Below are 13,183 nucleotides of genomic sequence, written 5' to 3'. Positions count from 1 at the left end.
TGTCTTTTTCCTTTTAAAGACTAAATGTTTTTGTTAATTCTTTCAATTATTCTTGTTGTTATTTTAAAATGCAGTAAATAGATTTATTTATTTTTTATTTTTATTTTATTTTGAGACAGGGTCTTACTCTGCCACCCAGGCTGGAGTGCACTGGCACAATTTCAGCTCACTGCAACCTCCACCTCCCAGGTTCAACAAATCCTCCCATCTCAGCCTCCTGAGTAGCTAGGAATACAGATGTGTGCTGCCACACCCAGCTACTATTTTTGTTTTTGGTATTTTTTGTAAAGACTAGGGTTCACCATAATGCCCAGGCTGGTCTCAAACTCCTGGTCTCAAGCAATACGCCCCCTTGGCCTCTCAAAGTGGTGGGATTACAGGCATGAGCCACTGTGCTCAGGAAAAACTTAATAAATTAGATTGCTTCTTTAAAGAAGATAATATACTTTGAGTTATTTAAAAAAACCCATTGTTTTGTGGTTCAGCTACACACGCATCAGTTATCCACAAGCTTCTTTTCAATAACTTACCAATTTTTCTTGCCACTCTCTAACTTCCAAGTATATTTGACTTTTAGCCACTGTATCCTTCCTTGTTAATGCTTGACTTGTTTAAATTTGAGGAAGTAAATATTTGATTCATATTTCTGTAACTATAGTATTGTTGAAGTCTGACATTAAACAGGTTACAGTCACTAAATTCATGGACTGCCTTCGGCTTAAACAATTAAATAGCGAAATATGCTCCTATATGTAACCAATAATTGGAGAACTTCATTATTGTATTCTGTTTCTACATACTGTTAAATAAATTTTATATAAATAGGGGATTTTTTTTGCATTTGTTTGCTTTGTTTTTAAATAGAATACTTTTTTTTTTTTTTCCTGGAGACTTCGTTGCTTTTTCTTTCTCCTTAATTTTTTCTCTCTCTATGTCTCTTCTTGACATCTAAATGGTGGTTTCTAACACCATTGTGAGATACAGCTAAGGACCAAGACTTTAAATACATTTCTTCCTGAATTCCAGACTCAGCCAACTGCCTACCCATTATATTCACTTGAGTATGAAATAGATACATCAAACTTCTCTATGTTTCTGTAAACTTCACATTTCCTTATTTTATCCTTGTCTCTCAAATGCAATTTTCCATTTTTATGTCATCACTTATTTAGATGCTTGAACCAAAATTTTATTCTTGATTCAGCCCCCTCTTTAAGTCATAACTCTTATCCCAACTTGTCTTCTGGTCCTACTAGCAATTACTTGGAGAATATATTCTGAACTCAATCACTTTTAAATACCTCAACAATTATGCAGGTCCAGGCATAATTATCATTTTTGGAGATTACTGGAAAAGCCTGCTAAACTGGAACCCTGTTACTACTTCTAAATTCCTCAGAGTGCTTTCATCAGAAAAGACACACTTTAATTGTAAAAATAAACATCCGATAAATTTCCTTTGTGCTGATAGCCTTTCAATCTGCCTGCTATGGCTACGATATGGCTCTTGGGTAGCTCATCATTGCCACATGACTTCCCAGTTACTCCTCTTTACTCCCAAAGGACTTCTCTTTGACCTAGAAGCACTAAAGACCCTAAGTTTTTTTCTGCTATGGGTGTTCGTATGTGCCCTCTGCCTGGACAGCTCTTGCTCAGATGTTTGCATATATTATTCTGTCACTTATTCACCTTGTCAGTTCAAATCCCACGACCTTAGAGAGATAGTTTCTTACCATGTTCATCAGGTAAGAAAATGTTTGATTTCAAATTTAAAAAGCACATACACACACATTCAATTATCAGAGACTTAAAGGGCAAAAAGCATTTTTCTCAGGTAAAGAGAATTCTGATAGTAAATAGTTTCTGGACAAATTCTTCTGCTCAACAATGCCATTAAGGGCCGACATTCTTCTTTTTAAATTATTTTTATTTGTAATTACTATGGATACATACTAGTTGTACATATTTGTAGAGTGCATGTGATGTATTGATACAAACATATGTAGCAACTCCCCGCTCTCTCTTCCGCCTGCTCTAGCTCTGTGAAGTGCAGGCTCCTCCTTTGCCTTCTGCCATGATTGTAAGTTTCCTGAGGCCTCTCCAGAAGCCAAGCAGATGCGAGGATCCTGATACCTGTACAGCCTGCAGAATGGTGAGCCTATTAAACCTCCTTTCTTTACAAATTTCCCTGTCTCAGGTATTTCTTTACAGCAATGTGAGACAGATGAATACAGCCACATAAATGAAAAGTAAACCAGCTTGATTTTTGAACATAAGTGAAACTTTGAGTTTATTTTGTGTAAACCCTTCTAATAATCATAAGCAAAACTTAAGTCATCTTCCAAAACTGGTATAAGAAAATCACTTGTAAGCAATCCTCTTCCATCTGGAAACGCCCATTGTAATATCCAATCATTGTAAAGGTTAAATGACTTCCTCATTGTACGACATCCTGTAAAGACGTGTTTCTTACCACTTTTCCATTTGAGGTCTCCAGGATCTCTATACATACTTTTTGTATGACGATAAACTTTTAGATTTTTCTTAATTTGATCTTATTTTATTTTTTTACTCTACATGGCAAAAGAGCCCTTGTGAATGTAAGTTACTGATTATGAAATGAATATATTATCCTGTGTTATCTGGGAGGCCCAATGTGTTAGCAAGAGCGCTCATATAGGAAGCAAGAGGGTCAGAGTCTTTTAGGAGATGTGGTTAGGAAAGCAGAGGCCATAATGAATGGTCTGTTGGCAGCCAGCCATGAGCTGAGAAATTCAGGCAGCTTCTAGAAGCTTGAAAACAGGGGAACAAATTGTCCCCTACAGCATCAAGTAAGGAATACAGCCCTGTCTATAGCTTAATTTTGATCCAGTGAGACCATTTTAAATCTTGGATCTGCAGAACTATAAGATAATAATGGACTTTGTGTTTTTTAATCCACTAAATTTGGGGTAATTTGTTATATCAACAATAGGATACTAATGCAATAAAAAGTATAACAGTTTTTTAACATATTACTTAGAGAGCAATGTATAATTTTATCAAAGGATGTAAAAAATATCTGCAATTCAATGTAAATCAAATATCTTATAATACACCAACATTCTAAGATAACATTTAAAATTATCGTAACTGTCAAATAAATCCTTCAATGCTATTATCTTAACTAATTATACACATCAGAATGAGACATTGCTAATAAATGATTGTGTTTAGCTCTGCATATATTACTCTATGGGTTAGGAAATTTCACATGTCTATGCTGTCTCTCAGGTCTTTGATATAATGAGAAGGGAGAACTTTAAATTATGACTTTTTGATTTAATGCTTCATGGGGAAAACCTTCATTTTCTGTTATATGCTATAAATATATATTGTCTACAAATAAGTACATATACTTATATTTATGTTCATTTCTAAAGAATATTAAAGGTAATATCACTAGACTTTCTAAAATAGTAGTTTATCATTTAATATAACACAAATGCTCAAGAGAAGTCAAGTGAATATTCATGCTTTGATATAAAAGTTACGACTTTTGCCTTTCCTAGAGTGCTAAGAAAATCCTGGGAATTCTGAAGGTAATACCTTCTGAATTCTGTAGAGCAGTACTTTCTATTTCTAATACATATTTTTCAGTAATTTATTAGAAGTATTTAAAGTTTAGCAAGTGCTTAAAATGTATAGAAATTCCTGAGAAAAAAGCACATAATTTTAAGGGCAAATTTGTTTACATTTCTCCATTATCAGCTTATCATTACATTACCAAAATTGTGCAAGGCTTGCAAAAGTTTTTGAAGTCCAGTGATACAGCTGAAAATTTAGAAAGTTACCATTACAAAGACAGTAGGATTTATTTTCTGTAGATGTAAAACAAATGGAGTGAGAGTGAGTGCCATGGTACAGCAGGGTAGCCTTTAACCCAAAGCTGACAATAGTAGAAAATAAAGCAAAAGAAAAATTTCAATTTTGCAAGAAAGTACTTTTGAAACTAGCGTACTGATTGAAAAAGTTTTGTGAACGTTGACAAGCTTATTATAAAGTTTGATAGACAAAATATTTTTAACACCTTAAAACAATAACAAGGACTTCTCTGCAAGATACCAAAACAGTGCAGATAGCTGAAGTAAGTAATATAATGTGGTATTGATTTATGAGTCCTATAGATAGGTAAAGTACTGCTATAAGATCTTACAATGTGGTAGTGATTTATGAGTCCGATAGATAGGTAAAGGACTGCTGTAAGATCTTAGAGAGGACCTATACATAATTGAAACTTTGTGGAAAGTGTTTTTCAGTATTTGTCAAAACTTAAAATTCATACTACTATAATTTCAAAAACCACGCTTCAGAAATACACAAGCAGGCAAGGAAATGACTAAAACTATATAAATCACTGCATTATTTGCAAAAGGAATAAATCATGTAATTTTAAAATGTCCATTACCTGGGAATCCTTAAATTATAATGATCCCAGGCTATGGAGTAATATGCAATATTTATCAAATATAAAATAGTTTTATATTTTCTAAAATGGAATAAAAATGTTCATGACATATTTTGGAGATAATAATATAGCACATTCAATGTAGTGTTGTCTAGTTAATTGTGTGCTTGTTTATGCCTCAAAAGCTTTGCAAAAGATCTGTAAAGTTATATCTATAAACAGGCTCTATTTCTGAACACTGGGATGGAGTGTCATTTAAAGGAGAGAATTCCTTTTACTTTATGTACATCAGTAATTTTTAATGTTCTTACAATCACGCATAATTTTGAAGATGAATAAACGCTATTAATATTTTTCTGTATCTTGTATTCTTGATATTGTATTGTCTTTGATTTAGAGACTACTTTTATAATTCATTTTAGCCTTTTCAGCCTACAACATAATATTTAGCTTGTTATTAAAAATTTACATAATTCTAAAGAAATATTTTTTGAACCCTGTCACAGTGATGCCCTTACATCTTATGCCTGTTTTATGACAAAATGTGATGACACTATTTTATCACCATTGTCTTACTTCACTTTTATTGAATGATAAAGTGTTGTCGGCCTATTTGTTGTTGCAGCATTCAATATTGGCAGCTCTCAATAAGCATTTACCATTTCCAGGTTTTGAATAGTTTATCTCTATCCCTTATGAGAAGGTGTAACTATGCCTTGTGTTAAGTTCATAAGATTTCGATTTGATTGATTATAAAACTAACATATCTAGAGTTAGATATGTATATATAGATAGAAATATAATTAATAATAATTAACTTTGCTTCCACATCATTATGTGCAACCAATACCATTACTGTATAGCCACATCTCTTAATCCATCATGTTGAATTTGTACATAGCATCCATTTGTACTTTATTTTGTATGACTAAAATATCACCACCTAGTAATCCCACAGTAGATAAATTGTCTTTGTCCTATTGTGGTATACAAGCTTTCAACATTGTGAAATAAGATGTGTTTCTATTTATTGTAAAACAACAAAATTGTAATTGAAAATGTCTTGACATGCAGTAAAACTTAAAAAAGACCTATATATCAAAATCTTAACAATGATATTCAGTAACTCTTCAGTTTTCATGGCAGTTACTCAAAATTTATAGAATATGAGAATAATATACTTTGCTAGTTTAAGGAAAACATTATCTTATATTCAGAATGTATTTCATATGCCATTATTTATGCCTTTGAAGTGACATTTCAGAGAAACAGAGAGAGATATCATACACACATGTCTATAAGTATGTTAGGTTTGCTGTCTTACTAACAAACTTCAAGTCTTGGTGGTTTAACATATTATGGTTTTATTTCTCACCCAAACTGATTCTGATGTGGGCATATAGCTCTTACATCATAAACCTATACCATCTGGAATGAATCTATGGCCTTCAGATTTTCATCCGGGGAAGAGAAATAGAAGGAGAAAGCAAGCAATTGACTGCCATAGGATAGAATTTGTAACCTGATACTATGCTCATATTTCATCGACCATCACTAGTTACATGATCTAGGTCTCAACTAAAAAGAACTTGAAAATAGAAACATGAGTATTTGGCAAGCTTTAACTGTGGTTGCCATATTACGGCATTAAATAAGAAAAGCTGTGACAAAGAACATTAACATTAAAATCACAAACAAAGATCATCAAATGTTTACATAAATAACTAGGGACAGCACAAAACATGGACTGTTCCTGAGTTAATACAGGTTACAGTCCTATGAGCCAGATAGACAATTAGTTAAATACAATAAGGTGAGATCCATATCATGATAGTGGAAAAACAAAGCTCTATAGAATCTTAGTTGCTATTTCCATTGCTTTTTAGCCCACCTTCCTTTCTGTGTTTCCTCCTGGGTTCTCTTTCCATTTGCCTGGAAAGCTCTCTCGAATCTTTCTATCATAGAAGATGAATTAGCTAAGTTTTGTTTAGTTTTGCAAATATTATTATTACCTAATTTTTATAACTATTTCACTGAGTAGAAAATTCTGTGTGAAAAGATTTTTTCTTTCAAATCTTTAATTCTTTTATCTTCTCACTTTTGTTGCATCTTTTGAAATGTCAGTTGTCCATCTTATTGTTCCTTTGAAGGTAATGTTTTTGTCTTTTAGATTTTTTTTCTGATTGCTTTTAGACTGTTTGCTTTGTTTGTATGCAGCAGTTTTACTTTAATAGAAATATGCATACTTTTCTTCCTTCCTTTCTTTTTCTCTCTCTCTTTCTTTTATGTCCCTAAACTCATTTTGTGTAAGGTTATAGTTCTCCTTAACCATTTATGCCTAGTGTTTCATTATTGGAACGCTAAGCTTGTGGGAGTTATTTATATCCTACTGCTCAAGGTCATCAACCAAGGTCCGATTTTTCAGACAAAAAATTTGCAACCTCTGACATAAATGGGCTAAATCTATGGATCTTTTATCATAAAAAATTATCAGCAATTATGGCTTTAAACACCACTTCTGCTTCATTTCTCACTTCTCCCTTCAGGATTCAAATATGTCTATGTTAGACTTTTGTGCTTGGATCCTAATGCCATTCATACTCTCTTCTCTCTTTATAATTTTATTTTCTTTTGTCCAGTCTAGATATTTTGTATTGAACTGTATTTTTTGACAAGATATATTTCTATAACCATATGCACAAAAATAAGACTTTGTATGATTCTATGTACAAGACTGGTTTCTTATAACAATTTGAATGGGCAAAACCACAGCAATAACCAAAAAACCTTTTTAATCAAAAACAGAATGGCTGAATGAATTGTGGATTTAAAAGTTATATATCTATTTTTGTTTGCTAGGTTTTGAATTTCATATTTTCTTAGGTTTTTGGATAACAGGTGGTATTTGGTTACATGAGTAAGTTATTTAGTGGTGATTAGTGAGATTTTGGTGCACCCATCACCTGAGCAGTGTACACCGAAACCAATTTGTAGCCTTTTATCCATCACCCTACTCCCACTCTTTCCCCTGAGGCTCCAAAGTTAATTGTATCATTCTTATGCCTTTGCATCCTCATAGTTTAGCTCCCACTTATGAGTGAGAACATATGACGTTTGGTTTTTGATTCCTGAGTTACTTCACTTAGAATAATAGTCTCTAGTTCCATCCAGGTTGCTGTGAATGCCATTAATTCATTCCTTTCTGTGTCTGAGTAGTATTCCATCATATATATATATATATATATATATATATATATATATATATATATGGTTACAGTATAGTATTATTTGGGAACTGATAAATGTCCATGAAATCTTCACAATTTATGTTCAGTGCAGTAAAGACAGGTGTAAGAAATTATAAAAGTATTAATTTGGGGAACTGATAAATGTCCATGAACTCTTCACAATTTATGTTCCTCTGCCACGGGGTCCCTGACTTCCCGCAACACCCAGGCTTGACCACAGCTTTGCTCTGAAATCAGGGTGAGCACCAGGAGCAGGGAGAGGCCAGGCCGTTGAAGCAGGCACTTCCTAGCCTATGGGGGAAAGGGGGTGTATTAGTCAGGGTTCTCTAGACGGACAGAACTAATATATACACGTGTATATATATATTTTGTTATATTAACTCACACAATCTATCTCAAGTTCCCACAATAGGTCATCTGTTGGCTGAGGAGCAAAGAGAGCCAGTCTGAGTTCCAAAACTGAAGAATTTAGAGTCTGATGTTTGGAGTCAGGAAGCATCCAGTACAGGAGAAAGACATAGGCTGGGAAGCTAGGCCAGTCTTCCTTTTCACATTTTTCTGCATGCTTATATTCTAGCCACATTGGCAGCTGATTAGACTGTGCCCTCCCCAATGAAGGATGGATCTGCCTTTCCCAGCCCACTGACTCAAACATTAATCTCCTTTGGAAACACCATCACAGACACACCCAGGATCAGTATTTTGAATTCTTTAATCCAATCAAGTGGACACTCAGTATTAACCATCACGGGGTATTTCCTGACCCCAGAGAGTGCAGAGGTGCCCCAATCCACAGCCACCACTGAGTGGCTGCAGCTGTGCATAGGAGGGTGCTGCTCCCACCCCTCCAACTTGGAAGATAACGGGGCTTCTGTCTGTCCCGGCTCCCACAGACTCCATGGAGCATGCAGCCATGGCCGTGCCCCCTCCACTGCAGCCAGCATCATGGCAGTGGCCACTTCAAACAGGCCACATCTGCATCAGCAGCAATGTTATACTTCCTCATACTCTACCATAGCCAGAAGTGTACATGTGCTAGAACGGTGCTTTTTTTTTTTTTTTTTTTGACAGAGCTTTGTTGTTGCCCAGGCTGGAGTGCAATGGTGTGATCTCCACTCACTGTAACCTCTGCCTCCTGGGTTCAAGCGATTCTCCTGCCTCAGCCTCCTGAGTAGCTGGGATTACATGCATGCACCACCATGCCCAGCTAATTTTGTATTTTCAGTAGAGACGGGGTTTCTTCATGTTGGTCAGGCTGGTCTCAAACTCCCGACCTTAGGTGATCTGCCCACCTTGGCCTCCCAAAGTGCTGAAATTACAGGCGTGAGCCACCATGCCCGGCCTAGAGCAGTGCTTTTTAAGATAATTTTTATGGGACCACAGTGAGAAATAACTCTTAGGTAACATCCAGTATTTTCCAATAAAATAGTTCTTATTATGCACTAGGTACTAACTATACAACTATTTTTGTAATATAATTAATGTTCACAATAAACCATGATTTTCTTTCAATCATCTTCCCTATTTTACAGTAGAAACTAAAATCCAAACTTTCCAACTAGTAAGGGACGGAAGTTGGATTAGACTCTAGGAATGATGTATTCAGAGTCTGAGTTGTGTATTTGACGCGAACTTTTATTAAGTAATATACATAGAAGTTTAAAATGCTCAAGCTCTTAAGCCCAGAAATTCCACTGGTATTGATTTATTGTCTGGATAAACTTGCTAAAAGTTGTATGTGTCAGATTAAACAGTACAACCCTGCTTGCAATAACAAAACCCAGAAATGACCTTATCTACTTCAGTGGAGAACTGGTTAAATGAAATCATTGTTTAAAGACTTGATGTGTAATCTTCCAAAAACTTCATGCATTTGCCAATACACATAATTTTTTCAAAAGTGGAATCTTACTGTATATGCTATCAAGAAACTTGATATTATGACTTAATAATCTATCTAGGAGAAACTGTCACATAAGCACTTTGGGGTCATTTATTGAAAAAATCATTTAACCAAGATGTAAGGCACATGGGAAAAATCGAAGAACATATTGTTACTTAGGTATATATACTTTACACAAAATTTAAGGTCATAGTTTGTCAAAGACTAGCTTTCCATCAAAAGTCTAGCCACAATAACTTTCAAACTAAGAAATATGTATTTAAAAATCATTATTACTGTAATCACCATGTAATTTCATGTAATATTCACTACACTATATTTATTTATAACTCAGAGATTCCTTGAATTCATTTCTTTATAATACACAATTACCAAAGGTTGAGAACTTCTTTTTATATTTAGCTTCTTTAAATTGTCATCCATAAACACATTTGTGTGGACTTTCAAACGTGTGAAAAGGATGATGCAGACAGCTTAGTAAGTCCCTGACCCAGTACATTTGTGCTGCTATAACAAAATACCACAGACTGGAAAATTTATAAACAATAGAAATTTATTTATTACAGTTCTGGAGGCTGGGAAATCCAAAAGGTGTTTGAAGTTTGGTGAGGACTCCTCTCCAGTTTTCAGATGGTGCCTGGTTGCTTTGTCCTTTAGAGTGGACAAGCGCTGTATCTTCACATGGTGAAAGAAGTACAAGGGCAAAAAGAACCTCGCTAGTTCCCTTAAGCCTTTTTATAACAGTTCTAATCCCATTCATGAGAGAGCCCTTATGACTTAATCATCCCCTAAAAGCCTTATCTCTTAATACTGTTACACTGGGCCTTAGGTTTCAATATATGAATTTTAGGGAGACATATATCTTCATGCTACAGCAGTTCCAAAGTAGATTGTTAAAGAATATGAACTAAACTTACCAGTTTAATTTTTGCCCAAAATTTCAGTCCCAGTTCAAAGATAAGTGCCAGTTAGAGTTACTACAGTAAGGTATCATGACTTAGATTAAATGTTGCCACCAGACTTACATAAAACACTGCGTAACTGCAAATATTTTTAAAGTAATGTATGTCTTTAAATTTAGGAAATAAAAAATTCAGTGATGATGGACTAATACAAGTATTTATAACGTGGTAACATTTTCATTAAATAAAGTTCACAGCAGATATGTATTTATTTAGTTGATAAACTTCAAAACGGAATGTTACCATAAGTTGCACCGGGATTCTAGATCCTGCTTTCTCTGGCTGTCAAAGCCAACTGTACATCTCTCTGAATATCATATCCACTGATGACTCTTTTGTAGCTTAAAATCAAATGCAGGAACATATATGCCATGTTAATTAGGATGACTAGAAATCATGGTTCTCCCTTTTGCTCCCCAAATAGATACTGGTTAAACATTTCCTGCTTACCACTGATTACAACCATGATGGAGCATGAAATTTGGAGATAGACACCAAAGCTTTGAGTCCTGCCACTTAGGAGGTGGGTAGCCTTTGCAGATCACCAAAGGCCTGAAAGTCCCCAGGCCTTTACTGGGAAAGAGTCTTACACACTTTACTCTCTAGGCTGTTTTATGGATTTGGTAAGTAAGATATGTAACATAGATTTAACATGTGGTCTGCCATGTAGTAAGTGTTGAATATGATTGAATTTTTACTCTTACATTATCCCTCTCCTCTCATGCTTACTCTGGTTACTTTATTTAGTTGTTTTTTCTATTATGGTAATTCAAGGGAACAATGTAGACAAAGTGAAGAAGTAGAGTGAATAGAACACTAATTATCTGACAGTTAATACCTACCTATATCCAGTAACTGCTGAAAATCTCACCTTATACATCAACCATAACTTACTCCTTTGCAGATACTCATTTTTGAAAGGGGAAAGCAAACTTCCTTTCTTTTAGTTTCCATCAGCAATTTGTAACTGCTTTATGTTCACATAATTATAAATTATTGTAACTAAGAATGAGTTGTTCCTATGCAATTTTAACTTAAGAAATAATTACTACTAAAGGTTTGCTTATTCACTGTTTATTTGCTGCTATTTAGCTAAGGAGAGGGCTGTGTTGGTAGCCTTAGCAATGAAGAGGGAGTGCTGAATCCAAGAAATGTGATATTAGAAGAAATTGTAGGACTTGAAAAATAAAGTGTTCAGTAAGAAATCACTATATTTGTCAAAAATATATATTATGAAGATGTTACCTGAATTACTATGTAAAGGTTATTTTGCAATGTAAGTATACTTATATACTGCAAAATTACAACCACTTTTAGTGAAAAAATTACTATATCAATTTCCTAAACACTATATTTTAATTTTTAAAATAATGAATATTATACTTTTTTTGGTTCCCCCTAACTTCTTGGGGAGTTAGCTGTAAACAAAATAATGTTTCTAAATATATTTCAATAAAGCTAGCAATATATACTTTGATTTATAATAAATATATGATTTATTCATATATTTTATCTAAAGTACTGAAGTACAAAAGCCTTTAATTCATACATAATATAAATATATAATAAATATATGATTTATTCATATATTTTATCTAAAGTACTGAAGTACAAAAGCCTTTAATTCATACATAATATAAATATGAAATACCTATGTCCCTCATTATTTTACAAGATACAAAAAAATTTACTAAACTCTGGTAGTGTTTTATAGAAAAGAATAAATGTAACTAATATTTTTTTCCCACACTCCTCTGCTCTTTATGTTCCTCTACAGAACCAGCAGCTGAGCCACACAAAGGACATGTTTTGACAGATAAAGAACACCGATGCCAAGGTCTGAAATAAATTTTTTAGCATTAACATCTGTGTCTGTGCAAAGCTCTTGGCTGCTTTCTTCATTTGATGCTTGGATGGGTCTGTTAGATCTGTTGACTCCACTGCTAACCATGCTAATATCTGTTTAGCAGGTTCTGGTGACCTGCCCACAAAATCGGACATTGATAAACTACTTTAAAAGTCCTATCTTTTGGAATTTGTCATTTTTGTTCCTCTGAATGACCTATGTCCACAAGAATTTGTCCTATTTTATGAAAAGCACACTAAGGAAAAATTATCTATGTTTTTCATGTAGAAGTAAAGAAAAGTACAAAGCACGCATCCCTAAGATAATCTCAAATCATTCTCTGTATCTTTGGATGATTCTTTTTCACATTGCCTCAGAAGTAAATTACCATAAGCCAAATTTATTTCAGTATTAGGAAATTAACTGATTTATAATTTCTTAATTGAATGTCAGGCAATTACATTTTAAAGGAATTTATTTTCATTATTATTAGAAGTTCATACATATTACTTTTGGAGATACAGGACATATATTCCAAAAATTTGCAACAAACTCCAAACAGTGACTAAATCAATTTGATCTGATCATATTACAGAGATATTTTCATACACCCTGAAAAACCCAAATAATTCTCATTTAGCAAAAAACATTTTTAAATATGTTTGCACAGATACATAAATATAGAAAATGTTCTTCCATGTTTTTGCAGAATGTGCTCAATTTAGTATTTTAATAAAATGTGAATAAATATTTCTTTAAAAATGGGTATTTTCAAAA

This window comes from Symphalangus syndactylus, chromosome 15 (genome assembly GCF_028878055.3).
Source record: "Symphalangus syndactylus isolate Jambi chromosome 15, NHGRI_mSymSyn1-v2.1_pri, whole genome shotgun sequence".
Classification (NCBI taxonomy): Eukaryota; Metazoa; Chordata; class Mammalia; order Primates; family Hylobatidae; genus Symphalangus; species Symphalangus syndactylus.
The sequence above is the reverse complement of the archived record's forward strand: the minus strand, read 5'-3'. Positions refer to the sequence as shown.